Below are 14360 nucleotides of genomic sequence, written 5' to 3'. Positions count from 1 at the left end.
ACTTATATTGTTATTTCTAGGAGAACATCATTTATGAAGGTATCAGTTTGAGAGTGCTGAATAAACAAAACTCTTCCATTTTGTGGAAATCAGTTTTGGTTCACAGGAACACTTGCACTTATTGGTGCAGAAGCAGCCAATTACAGACAGGACAAGAATCAAAGAACAGAAGATAAACTTTTGGAACATAAAAACCAACCAAACAAAAAAACCAAACCCCAAACCGCAACCAAAAAAACCCCCAAAACACCAGAAGTTGTACTGCAAGCTCCAAGACACCATACAGAAGTAACTGAGAAATATATCTAGAGAAGCATTTACAAATGGATGATCCTATAGAGTCAATCACTCTCAGCCTGACCAGGGAAAAGTGTATGGAAAGAGAAGTGTGTTCAGCTTGCAGCCCTTTCTGAGGAGCCTCCTGAGTGCACAGAGGCTCTGCTCTTCCCTGCGAGGGATCGAGGTGTCTGAACTCAAGGTGGTCTCTGGCAGGATGCAGCCCTACAGCCCTGCACCAGGACCTGTGGCAACAGCTGAGGCACACAAAGTGTGAGCCTCCACACACTCACCCTCTACTACATTGGCTTGGGAGCTGCATTTAAAGTCCTGCTGTGTTGTGGGTTTTTTTTCACTTAAAGCTTTGTAGGCATGTATGTTCCTGGTCTTCTTTGGCTTGCTGGTTGGACTTCCTGGCTTGACCTCAGACCTGCCTTTATTCTACAGGCTTTTCTAGCAGTCACGAAGCTGTGGCTTTCCCTAATTACTGCTGTGGGACTTGCTTTGCTTTGCTGAGGTGCTTGAAAACTGTATTGCATGCTAGTGAACCTACCTGGCCACCATCTTCAGCTCCTGACTTGTCCTCTGTTGAGAAACAACTCAACTCTGGATGCTCCCTACCATCACTTATCCCATCCCATCCCATCCCGTAAATAAGTGTTTCAGATATGGACAAAGAGCACTCTTTACAGAGCCTACTGAATCAGTGGGCAGCCTACCAGGCTACAAAATGTCTAGTAAAGTGCCAAAGCTTTAGTTCTCTAGTACAATTTAATGTGGAAGTAGGTTTTTTTGGGAGCCAGCATGTAAATAATGTTTCAACAAGTGAGGTATTCATTGTCTACAAGATATGCTGCAAGACTGAAAAATTTAAACACTGGCTTCTAAGTGGAATTTCAGCTCTGTTCACTTAATTATACACACATAATAGCATGGCACAATATTCTTACTAGAATTTGTCGGAAGAGGTAATATCACAAAGGTCCTTTCACAACAACTAAGTATTATTGACATAAATATGGCACTAGATAGGCCTTGAAGGGGTATATATAGATATTGCTCTTTGTCACTGTTACATACCTAAATGTTTAAGGGTACTTCAGACTATGTCTTCTGTGGATGTAATTGTAGTGACATGAGGTAACCAGGTGCCAATAATTGCCAGGAAGTGGGCTTGACCTCGTGTGAAGCCCACCTGTGCCTAATTAGGGCAGGCCCCTACTGCGCATGAGCAGGATTAGGGGGCCAATAAAAGGCTCACACCTGAGGGGCGCAGCCGGCTGGCGCGCTCATGCAGCAAACCCGAGCAATGCCGAGTCCGCGGGTTCGAGCCTCACCCTGCTGGTGAAGAGCTCCAGTGGCACAACCGAGTTAGTGCGGTGCTGAGACAAAGCTCCAGTGGTGCAATCAGGTTAGCACAGTGCCCTCAGAAGCAGTAAAAAGGTGGCCAACCACCCCCTGGCTTCCCCAAGTGTGAGCCTTTACCTTGAGAGGTTGCCTCATGTCACTACAGGGGGGTGTTTGACCACCTCTGGAGCAGTAGCACTGATCCAGGCTGGTCAGAGCACCATTCGTGAGATTCTACTGGGACACCTGGTTGGACCTTGGAGCACCGCATCCATAGAAGAGGTTCGTCTTGTTACATGTAATGCTAATATCTGAATTGAAATGAACTTTTATATAAAACCTTTAAATGCTGATCATGGCAATATGATGTATATCCCAAAGGAGACAGACTTTCTGTCAGTAGCGGTAGATTCTGAATGCTTGACGTAATCATCTCCTGTAGTTTTTTTCTGGAAATACTTTAAGCTTTGAAGGTAAAGAGTGTAATCAACTATCAATAGGCTTTTGATTGTAACATTTGACTCATGGTTTGTAAAAATGATTAAAGTGATAAGCACTCAGTAAAGTTTAGAAACTGTTTCCTTCCCTGCTATGCCGGGAAGACACTCTTTTTAGCTACTTACCAAGTTGTGTGTTTCTATTCCTGCAAGTTTTCTTTTTCAAAGTGGAAAAGATACTTGGGGAGCACCGTGTGTCTATTAGAGTTGTCATCTAACAGGAAGTTTGTTAAAGTCTAAATCAGATCATGTAATAATGATCTTACACTGTTTATGCTACCAGTAAGCAGGCATGAAAAATCAAAGGCAAGTTGAAATCGGAACAAGCTGTGTATAGTCTCTGTAAACATTCTTGTGTTATACTTCAGCTGAGTTTTGCTTCTGGTTAAGAAACTGCAGGGATCAGTCATCATTAAAACTGCAGAAAGCAAGCTGAGCAAGCCAGTGCAGTATTAGCCTGTACTCCCCCAGCTGAAACTGCAGCTTTACAGCTGCTGTCATTTAATTCATCTGTGCCTTTGTTATTCTTCAGTAGGCCACCCACTGTTTGCTAGCATATTGCTGTACATGCATGTTGGAGATTATGCACTATCATGCTCTATTTCACTAAATTTTCCTTTAAATAAAAAATCCCTCCGGCTTTCCAGATGCATGGCTTTCAACCAATATGAAACTTGGATTAACGATGCCTATAAAATTGTCTCTTCTCTGGCAGGCATTTCTCAGTTTAACACATACCTATTGGCTAAAATGACAAGTTCATCACCACCTGTTGGTTTTATAAAACCAAGTTGTAGTGATGTCAGTGTAAGGTCTGTTTGCTTAGTTGAAAGATTCACATTATCAGAATACCAAAATAATTGAGTGGGTCAGACTATATTTCTAAAAGTAAAGTTTTTCCATTGAGAAGCTATTAGCCTGGAGCAAATATTGAAAACTAGCTAGACTGCATACACTAATCTGAAAAAATGCTTCAGGTTTTCATGAGACAAATAGGGTGACTGGCATTATGCTATTTCTCCTACTAATTAGTCTTTAGAAAAAAAGATAAAACCAATTATGTCAAAAGGGTTAACTGAAAAATGAATGCAGGCAGAAAGAATAAACTTATTTAGCCATCTGACTTGAAAGTCTGTTGCAGTATTTCTGCCTTCCTAACAAGAGCTATGAATGTGTTAGTCAAACTTGCACAGTGACGTGGCAACTGCCAGCCTATTTTTGCACCAAGGAAGAAGGATTCTGGGGTTTTATTTATTGGATTTTCTCAAGTGCCCTTCAAATAAGTTTATAGGACTTGTTCTTAAGGATACCTTGTATAACCCCTGTGCTTCAGTGCACTATATCCATCGCTCCCATACCAGGAGAATCTTGTTAAGCAAGGTTTAGGAAGAGAGAACATTCATCTGCAAACAATCACTCCTGGTCCAGCTGACTGGGATTTGGACTATAAAAGCCATTAGTATTAGTGCCTGCTTTATTTTTTGACTCCTCTGGCTTTTGCAGAGGACCATTTTTTTCATTGGTATTTTAGGGGCTACAGTTCTGCTTGTTTCTTGTATTTGAACACTGTTGCAACCTGGAGTGTTGGAAGGATGCTTAGCTTGGCTTTCTGGTCATGTTTCTCACATGCTCAGCAATCAAAGCCAGCAAGGAGCTTGCACTGAAAGTCCAGTGTGGCTGTCAACGAGCCAAAACAGGCACACAAATGAATTCTCTGTGTGATACAGACAGGTAAGCTGACACATCTATATTAGATTAATTGTGGTGGAGTATAAATTTGTAAAGGTGAGATGAAGTTTGTCCCAGCAGAGATACTGGGGGTCTAAACTAATAGTCACCTTAGTACTTGGATGGATTGGCAAACTTGAGCCCAAACTAGTGCACACTTAACTTAAGAAGCAGTTGATGGGGAGCCTTTCAGATCCTCTATGCCTCTGTTAATGTATATACTAATAAATTTAGCTTCTACCTTTACACTCTTCAGAAGAAGACATAGATGTTCCTTAGCGTTTGTATCCCTGCTCAGGAGATAAATAAGAATTGATTTTTTGTAAAAATGTATGTATTTCAGAGAAGTCAGTATTAGATTTACAAGTGCAGGGAGCAGAGTGAGTTTCTCATCACGAGGCTGAGTGGATGGCACTCGAAGCCACTCGCTATGCTTCTCCACATCAGTCATTGTATGCGTAGCACTGGCATGTGGAGGTATCAATATCCACTCACATCCTTCTGAGCCATGCATCCCCTCAAGAATTTATTATAATGGTTGTCCCCATAGCCTGGGAGCAGTGCATTTCTTGATAAAGCAACCTTAAAACAGCATATTTCAGAAAATCAGCAGCCAAAGAACTTTATACTGTGCAAGATTGCTTGAAAGACAACAAAGTTTATTGTTTGTTTGGGTTTTTTAAGTTGAAGTATTTATGAAGTATTATCTTCAACTCTGCAATATTTAGTATGAAAAGCACTAGCTACCACATTGTCCCCTGAAGTAGTAAGTGGGAAGAAAAAATATTAATTGCAATGTAACACATACTTAGTTTTGTGATCAGCAGTATGGATCATACTCCATAACTCTCAAAACAGTGCTTACAAATTATTCTTTTTTGCATCATACCAATACAAGTCACTAAACACTCTTGGAACTTTGTATTTTCTATAGAACCTACTCTTTTTTTTTTCCTCCCTTTACTAAGACTCTCCCAAAGAGGCTTTTTTTGTTGTTGTTATCTTATTGTTTGGTGGAACTGTAAGAACTTGACTCCATGTTCTTTTGTTGGTTTTTCACTTACTGTTCTTGACAGAAAGACATACTGATAACTCTAGGAAATAACTCTAAGAAGTAGGTAAAAAAAAAAAAAAAGCTCAAAAGTGAAATGGGAATAGGTGAAGGCTTTGTTAGCAAGAGAGTCTTGGAAAGGAAAGTAATCTTCTAAAGCCAAAGTTGTGTAGGAAAATCTTTAGGACTAGGGGGGTAATGGACACGAAAAATAAAGACAGAAGAGTTTAGGTACAGAAATTATTTTATAGGATAGGAGATTCTGGAAATGTAAAAACAAATGAGAGCTTTGGAGTATTCCCTAATACTTCAAGAGCAAAACAAATGAGTAAAGCCAAGAACAGATGAAGGAAGGATGAAAGAATCCTAGCCTTCAGGAGACTAGAAAATTCTGGGATGAAAGAGTTGTTTGTTTACACACAGCTCTGTGAGCCTGCAGTCCTTTCAGCCTTTAAATGGGGTTTCAGGAACTGCTGAGATAGATCTTTACCTAAAGGTGCTGCAGCCTGATGAGAGACAGACACAAAAGAGAAACCCAAAACAAAGGCATGATGCTACCCTGGGTTTGAAGATTCCTGTTGTCTGGTGATGCTCTAGAGATATAACCCATTGAGCTGATTGATATGATCAGCAATGATATGTTTGATATATATATATATATTGTTTGGTAAAATGATGTATCGATAACTTGTACAAATACAAGCTTTCTCTCATGAGTCTGAAAGGATCAAATATTATTTCAGGTCAGATATATTTAAGTGAAATATTGGAGAGAACATGGCTTTCAGCAGGAAGACTTGACCTCAAATATTTATTTATTGAAGGGTTTACCTTATTGAATCAATTTGTTTTGATTACTCACTGGAATGAAGTTTTATGCAAAGGTATTTCTTAATGATTTTTACACTATTACCCATGCTTTTCATCATAACATTTGTAACTTGTAACTGAATATATTGCACTGAGACTGCCCTGCACCTTTTGTAGGTTTTCCTAACAGTTTTAATGGTCTAATAAAGCACTGGGGTTATGATGTGTGGGCAGGAAGAGCAACAAGATGTAAAGCTGTGCAATGTGCTCTTATTCTGCATCACAAAGTTGTTCAATTTGACTGAAATAAGATGTGGATCAAGAGACTCATCTTAATATAAATCTATTTGCCTTCATTATTTACATAGATCATTCCTGTCCCATCTCCTATATTTTTCCTCCTACTGACCCTTATGAATCAAGCTAAAATGCAACACAAAAGGTTTAAAAGTCCTCCACACTAATTCTAAGGCTCCAACAACTTTCTTTTCACATTTTGTGTTTAATAAGAGAGGAAACTAAGACACTGCAAAAGACTGAACTGAGTTGCTGGGTACTGAAGAATAGTAAGCAGTTTTTTCTATAAATGTGGATGCTAGACACTTTTCCTAATTAAAAAGAGAATTCTTGTGTTCTGAAATGCAAGCACTGTGGAATTTGTCAAAAAACGGGCTTTAAAAAGTCTTTTAATTGTTTCTTCTATTACTTAATCTGACAAACTTGATGAACTTCTGATGATTCCTTTCTCAGTTTTGGAGACTACAAGAATTGTTTTATTTATGTTAGCAGAGACAGCCCTGAATTACTTTTTGTATTTGTAGGTATATTTGCACTTCTTCATTTTCCAAATCCAAATCTGGAGTTCTATGAACTTCAAACAAACTCAAGATTTTGGTTTCAGTTAAATAACTCACTACTGTCTCTTTCTGATAGTTATTTAGGAACTCTAATTCTTACCAGTGGCAATTAAATGATATGTGTAATTGATGGGGAACACAAAAGAGTTTGTGTATGTTTTTACAGAGTCAGATATTTTGGTGTAGTATGTAATTCATTTCTAATAGGCTTGGTGGCAATACTCAGTTCACAGCTATACTGAAAAGAAGGACATGAAGAACAAAAACTCTACATATGTGGAGAAATTACGGGCTGAAAGACTATCCCAAAAAAATTATTTTTCCATCCAGCTCTCCATGAAGTGTTCTGAAACTTCAGTATTTGATCTACGCTTTGCCCTGCTCGTGTCTAACTCAGGGTGATGACACAGATATGCTGGACAGACGTAGCAGAAAACTGTGAGCGTTGTTATCTTTTGCAACATGTGTGTGAATCCCACTGATGTGAATGACCTTACAGAGGCTGGCAGTTTGGTTCAGAACTCTGTTCTTGGTAGAAATACTTATCTTTGGATTTAAAAAAAAAAAAAAAAAAAAAAAAAATGTTTAGAAACAGTGCTTGAAGGGAAAGTCTGCATCCTTGCTCTTCCTGAATACCAAGGGGGAATAGAGCAGTGTATTACTTGTGCTGTGCTAAGCACTGTGTGAGAGGCAGTAGTGTTTAGATAGTGAAAGGGAGTTAAAATTTGTAGAGGGCTTTTTTTACAATGTAAACTAGCAGAGGAGGGAGAAAAGCTGTTCTACATTTCTTTCCTTCAAAGACTTCAATCTCTTTGTATGAAAAACCCCATAGGACTATTGTGCTATAAAATCCATAGACAGCAATTCAGTTCCTGAAAGCCTCATTTCTGTATGGGAACAATGATCAGGCAGTCTTCCAGTGCCAAGCAACAATTCCCTCCCCAGACTCCTTTGTAGGGGCTGTTCCTCACTGTTTCTAGAGTCTGGCTCCCCTTTCCTTCTTTTCTCCTCTCAGCTGGAGCCACTCAGCAGCCTGAAGGAGCTGAAGGAAAGGGGAGTTAATAGGCAGAGCCTACTGCCATTTTGAAGTACTCACACACCAACACAGTTGGTGTTAAAGTGATGTGAAGTGGGGTATCACAGCCTTTAGTTTTCTCCCCTCTTATTTGCACCCTATTTTTCCTTTTTGTTGAGAAAGAACTGTTCCATGATGCTGCCTCTTTCAGACGCTCCAGGTGGACCTATATGGCCTTCTCTGGTTGGGTTAGAAGACCCATTCATTGCATGGGAGGAAGTGATGGTGGCCTCTGCTGCCAAAGCTTGGGATGTCTGCGCTCTACTGCCCCTGTAGGACTCTCCTAACAGAGCCAAGTGCCCTCTGATCACAGAACTTGGCCAAGCTGTGACCCAGAGCAGCTGTTGAAAATTATCCTCCAACTTTACTGAATACTCTAGTAGACTCAGTTTTACCCTAGAACCAAACAAAAACTTGGAGGTGATGCTCAAAATCTTTATTCCTACTCAGTAGATGTAAATAAATTCAGACTTTGTTTAGTGAGGAATAAAATCTGACCTGAATGCACTTGAACAGGGATGAAGACACACATACTGTATCACATCATATGACACGGCGTAATAGATTAATTTTATTTGATAAATTTTATAATTTTTTATTTGGGGGGACTGAAAAACATTAAGAAAATACTAAATGTTATGCCAAAATGAGTCCCAAGATTGAGATTTGTATAAAATGGCTGTTAACAAGCTCTTAATACCAAAGGCAGTAGAAGCTCTATAGGAAAAGACTGGAGGAGAGAATTTTTGGAGAAGAATAAGATAGAGGTGGATAAATAAGGAAGAGGACAGGCATTAGCCAAGAAGCTCCACTTTCTAACTTGCCATTTTAAAGTTATTGTTTTTATTCCAGCATACCTTTAATAGATATCAAATGGTTTTCTATACAGAGAGCTTAATTTGCTGATTTGTGTGATACTTAGCCAGGAATCTGTTTTAGTTCTCATTGCATAATTTTAGTACTAGACACATGTCTGGTGGTGATACAGCTCATTGATTGAGAAGAACTTGTCACATTTCTGCAATTTTATTTCTGTCTCATAAAACTAATACTTCAGTAACTTTTTGAGAGAGCATATCCTTAATACAGGAGAGCAGCAAATCTCCAGATGGAGAAATTTTACTTTAATGAGATAAGGATGAAATAGGTTGTTTAAGGTGCTTTCTTTTTCATAATATTTTTTTTTTCTGACCTCATCCTTTCAGCAAATGCTAACAGGCTCTCCTGGCGGCTCCAATAGAAGTCTTAAAACATCCTCAGAATCGTGACATCTACCCATCCCCTGCAGATCTCTGTTGCTCTCTGCATGCAATGTTTTCATCTGCCTGCTTGGGAAGCTTCATTTCTATATACTCTAGAGTCAAGAAATTCCAAATATTTTTTCCCTGCTGAAATGGAAAATAATTTCCTCTAAGAAGTTTACCACGTAAACATAACTATTCTGAAAGGAAAAAAAAAACACCAACAAGACTGAAAATAAAATTTCTCACTTTTTTTTTTTGTTTTAAACCATTGTCCTCCACTTAGCTGTGAATGCTCTCTGTAATACATTGAACCTAAGCTGAAATGATAATAGCTAATTGCTTATACCTCTTTCCTAAAGAAAAACTCCTCCTTGCTCTCCCTTTGAAATACTGAGAAACAGCATTGGAGTTTCAAGAATCCCCATTACTGTTAAGTACCACAGTGTTTGTTAGGACATGGACATAATTTAATGGTTTCTTTCTTTATCTTACTAGTGCAAAGAAGTTTCATTTAAATTTCAGCTTACTGGGCAAGAAGCACAGGGGAAGTAGTCCTCTTACTCTTGAGATCAAAGAGATAAAATCCATATAGATGATGCTAATCCTAGAATTTCCAGAGGCTGAATATAGGTCCTTAGTGAGCCCATTAATTAACTGTTGCTGGCAAGGCTGCAAATGACTATTTCTAAGACTGTATTTTCAAGCTGTCATTTCTCTACAGCATTATGTACATGGAGACATTTTCTCTTGCTAACTTTGGCTTGATGCTGCTAGTGGAGCACTGCAAATGGGGCAGCTGATTACCACCAGCAAGTTCACTGTTTTGTAGCTTGATGTCTGCATGTTTAAAGAGACAGAACTTTAAAAAGCCAGTGTTAGCCTGCAACCCCACTGACTGAACTGCAACACATCTGGGCTCTTCCCAAGCAGATTTTCTTATGAGGGATTGCTTTGGATGACCTTGAAGACTGCATTTGGGATTTCCAGACATATTTCAGCTCTGTGTTCTGAAATAATTTTTGTACATACAGTACATGCCGAACGTGTTCATTGTGAGCAGCTCAGTCCAAAGGCAGATGCACTTCACAGGGGATGCTCTTGAGAGCTGTCACACTGACTGTGGCACCAGCAGAGAGTCACTGGTCCAAGTTACAGCAGACCCAGCAATGTTCAGAAGAGCAGAATGAAAGACTCTGCGCATGTGCAATAGGACAGAATCTGAAGCCCTTCCACTGACTGCACTACTGAGCTGTGGGGATCCTTACCTGCACTGCTGAGAAGGGCTTAAACCATTTTCTGGTATTTAAAGGCTTCCATAGAGGGGAGAGAATGGACTGTTCTCTCTGTCTGTGATACACAGGATGAAAAGAAATGGCCCTAAATAGCACCAGAAGGTTAATGTTGAGACAATGGCTGTTTTCTTATGTGTAAGAGCTACAAAACACTGAGGTGGGCGGCTTAGGGAGACTGGAGTCTTCATCACTGGAAATACTTTAAGACAAGTTAAAAAACACCTGTCAAAAGACAGGAATAGTGTTTTAGGGAAGACAATAGGCTAGATGGTATCCCCAGGTTCCTCTCAGGTTTACTTTCCCATGATTGTATGTACAATAAGCCTGACATGTCCCAAAAGTTTCCAGTTACTGTGCATGAACAGACCATCTGTGCTAAGCGATCTCAATATGCCTGATGCTTCCTGGAAGCATTTTGCTTACTGAAACAGCCCTACCCATTTATACAAATGTCTGTCCAGAGTCACTGGGAAAAAATTCTTGAAGAAACACCAAACCAGAAATGTCTTGGGTTTTGTTTTTTTTTTTTTTTTTTTTTTTTTTACTTAGCATCCACTGTTGAATTCAAAAAATACCCATTTCTCCCAAGAACAGTGTATGCTGAAGATACCTAACAGCATGAAACTGCTGATAAGATGTAGTCATGACTTTCCTTGAAACTTACCATAGGATCCTACCCCTGGAGCTCCTAAGGGGAAAAGATTCATGTGAGATATCCAGAGCAATATTTGTATGAGTGTTTTCAGGATCAGATCAACAACAAGAAGTCATGGTATTGTACTGAAACAGTTAATCTTGTTTAGGAAATGTATCAAACCACTTTAAACATTTCCTTAATGGAAGGCAGAAAGGCATCTAAAGCTGAGTTACAGTACTAGTTGCTGATATTTGCCAAGCTGTCTATAATTGTAGTCTTAACATGATAGACAGTAATTTGTAAAATAAATGGTTGAACTTGGAATTAAAGCCTTTAAGCAAATTGGAATTCCTCTTTTTCAAAAAAGGAGGGGTTCAAAAAGAAAGAAAATTGTTCTTAAATAAGCCTCTTATCAGGGACAGCTATGTGGAGAAAGACAATGGCATTATGGACATTTGAGAGCTAGTGAATGAAATCACAAATCAACAAAATCACTTTTGAAACTTTCTTAAACTGATTAACATGCCTCTGGTTCATACTATTTCTGCAGCTGCATTATTCTTACAGACATGAATGTTATGACATCTTTTGAAATTTAAGTAACATATGCAAAGAAAAACATCAATATATACAAACTTATAATCTTTAAAGCCTTTTTTGTAAAAATGCAATATATAGTTAGCCTAGAAACCTGTCTTCAAAGAGTAGAATCTGGTAAAGCAGCTCCATCTTAATGTTAAGAATAGTAAAAAAAAAAAGTATGTGAAGGTATCTCTCACTGTCTTTTACTCTAGTCTGTTGCCATTGCTGCTCTTCTGTGGCAGTAGCTGGTGGTACTGATTAAATCTTAGGTAACTTTAGAGACACAAACTGTGTATTTTGTCTGGTGTTCATGCTGCAATGAGTTCTGCAGTTTTGGAACCTCTCTCATTTCTAGATGAATAACATGGTGATAAAGTAAGTCAGGAGGTAAGGGAATTTAGTGTAGATATTGAGCCTGAAAGAATGAAGCAGAAAAAAAATGGAGGATGTACACAGAAAGCATAAGCAGAGGAAAGTTTGCCCAAACTATCTAAAGTTAGTTTTGTGTTTTATACTTACAGCTGATCTTGTTAAAGTTCCACACTGTAAATTGGACTCTGCTGAATCAACAGACATGGAAAGTAAGCTTGCAAAAACCCAAAACAATGTCTCAGTTTCAGTAAAAACACGAAGGATATCACATCCATCCTTTGGCTCTGGGGGATGAGAAGAAGCTCTGGGAATATGCTGAGAATCAAATTTTCAAAACTAAGTACGTAGTACAACATTTGATCTGCTGGCTAAATCCAAAATAATGCTCCAAAGCTGCTTTTTTTTTTTTTTTTTTTTTTTTTTTTTTTTAATTTCAACTGAGTTATCGTGCTTTTAAATAATTAGCTTTTTGAATAGTGTAATTCAAAAATCTCAAATGTCTGCTCTCTCTACACAAAAAGACATCTCAAATGTCTGCTCCCTCTACTTTCTCTCTACAGAGAAAGTTCAAAAGGCTGAGATCTGTATGGAAAAATCTGGGTGGTGAAGCAGTGAAGAATAAAATTGGCATGGGTTAATAACATCTTTGTCAAAAGGTCATGAATATGACCATACATCTGTGTGCAGCTTCCAGGCCAGCTAGATGTGCAAAAAAAAAAAAAAAACAAAAAAAAACCAGCCTAAAACAAACAGGAAAGGAAACATCCAGAAGAAAGTAAGGAACACAATGAATTAAACTATAGGTTAGAGACAGTAAGAGATGACAGCAAGAAAATAAAGTTGGAGCCATTAGACACCAAGATAAAGCAACAGAAGCCAGCAAGGTACAAGCTTCATGCTCATCACCATCCAGTAGCAGATGGGCCTAGTAACTCACTGACTGGAGGCTGGAGGGAAAAGATCATAGTCACTGGCAGCTGCTAATGGATACAAAACCCAGTGCGTTTTCCCTAGTTGGAAAAGAACTCAGAAAAGGTGGTGAGGACTTGAAAACAACATGTTAGTTCCTTTCTGCACCCTGGAAGAGGCTTTCATCTGGCATCTAGAGCACCCCTGGGAAACTGGCTTTGGTCCTGTGGTAGATGAAAGTTGAGACTCAGATTTTTGCTTCCCAGGGACAGTTAGGAGAAAGAGCAAAAGCCTCTCCAGTGACAGAGGCATTGGGGAAATGGAGGTGAAAAGGAAAAACAACACCCTGGTCAAATCTGTGGCAGGGAGAGGAAAGGGAGAATAAGGAAATAATTTATGGGGATTGTTTTGGTTGATGAATAGAGGGCTGCCTTAGTGCTCTTAAATAAGATTCCCAAGAGAATGTGAAAAATAGTTCTTAGACCTAGTATTTCCTATTAACTCTGTGTCTTCTTGCTTCTCTTGCCAGGTAACTATATCCCATCCCAGGGCACTGACTTGCCTCAGGCTCTATGTTGAAATTTAAGCTCCCAAAACCAGGTTCTGGGCTTAACAAGCATCACTGGCAACGTTTCACTGAGCAAACACCTATTTTTACAAGAATCTTTAAAATCCTGTTCTGCTGCTAGAACTTAGAAACATTGTTTGAAGCAATTCAATTTGAAAAAAAATTAAAAAATCTGTCTTTGGCTTTGTTTGATTTGGTGATCCGACCTGCCAGTTACTTAATTATGGGAACAGCTGAACACTTTGGCTTACATTAAGTTTTTATACCAGCTATTTTGGAGTAAGGATGGCAAGACAATGTTGACATTCTTTTTCTCCTTTTAGAGAAAAAGTACCTGGTCAGAAATACATGATGCAAGGGGTGGTGATCAAAATAGAAGCAGAGTCTAGATGGGATAAATATGCACTTTCAGGGACAAATTCTTAGATTATATGAATCTGGATAGTTTCACTAACCAAGACTTACACCCTTTCAAAAGTAGCATCTGACATAATCTTCAGTAGTGGTTCTGTGACTTCTTAGAAAGAATATTGGTTTTGCATCTTTGGTGCTAAGATAGCTTCTCATTATAAACCCTTTAAGATAACTCAGTCGGGAAAAAGTTGGGAGAAAAATTTATGTCTTCTGAATGCTACTTAGCTCTCTACCCTCTGCTGACTCCCATCCCAGAGTAATGTAAAGACTGAGGCTCTTTGATTGACATATCGTGTGTTGAATTACTGCTGAGCCATGGGTCTCTATGTTTTAGGTATATTTTTTCTCGACTTCTTTCAAGTCTTAGTGTGAAAGAAAAATATATTTTGTTGTTGTTGTTGTTGTGGGGCTTTGTTTTTGTGTTTGTTTTTTTTTTTTAATTGGTTTTGTAGCAACAAGCCAAAAGAAAAAAATTAGATACTAGCAGTCTATAAATTTGTAATGTCCAGATGAAATATTTCTGTCACTCCTATGTATGATTGAAGTATTTGATCTGTTCAAGAACTGCTTATTTTAGGATATTAGTTACCACAAATTAGTAATCAAGCTATATAAATCTGGAGGGAAAAATAAAAGGTTAAGGATTTAGTGAACAATTTGTATGTCTCTGCCAGTCATAACAGCTGCTAAAAATGTCTGTT

The sequence above is a fragment of the Heliangelus exortis genome, chromosome 4 (genome assembly GCF_036169615.1).
Source record: "Heliangelus exortis chromosome 4, bHelExo1.hap1, whole genome shotgun sequence".
NCBI classification, from domain to species: Eukaryota; Metazoa; Chordata; class Aves; order Apodiformes; family Trochilidae; genus Heliangelus; species Heliangelus exortis.
Note: the sequence above shows the minus strand (reverse complement) of the source record.